The sequence below is a fragment of the Oculina patagonica genome, chromosome 1, assembly GCF_052425735.1.
Source record: "Oculina patagonica isolate OP01 chromosome 1, crgOcupat, whole genome shotgun sequence".
Taxonomy (NCBI): Eukaryota; Metazoa; Cnidaria; class Anthozoa; order Scleractinia; family Oculinidae; genus Oculina; species Oculina patagonica.
The window spans coordinates 890,001-890,336 of NC_135758.1; positions in this window are offsets into that span (position 1 = coordinate 890,001).

Consider the following 336-nt stretch of genomic DNA (forward strand, 5'->3'; position numbering starts at 1 on the left):
CTTGAGTAGATGATTCTCTGTGTCTTCTTTTATCTGGGGGACTCCTTTTAGATTGTATCACAATCCATGTTTACTAGGATAGCTCTTCGCCTATGAGATAATATTAAAACCTTATTTTACTAAGCTAATATTAAACTCTATCTAAAAGTAACTCTTTGTTAAATTTATTCTTGTAAAAATACCAAAAATCTACCCGACTAAAAAAAAAAAAACGTTTGCAAAATTGGAAATAATTTCCTGATTTGGGATATTTATTTCACTGTAAACTTGTCAACAGTAGAGCATTATTGATGTAAAAGGTATCCGCGGGTTTCGCCCAGAACGTGTTTCGCCCAT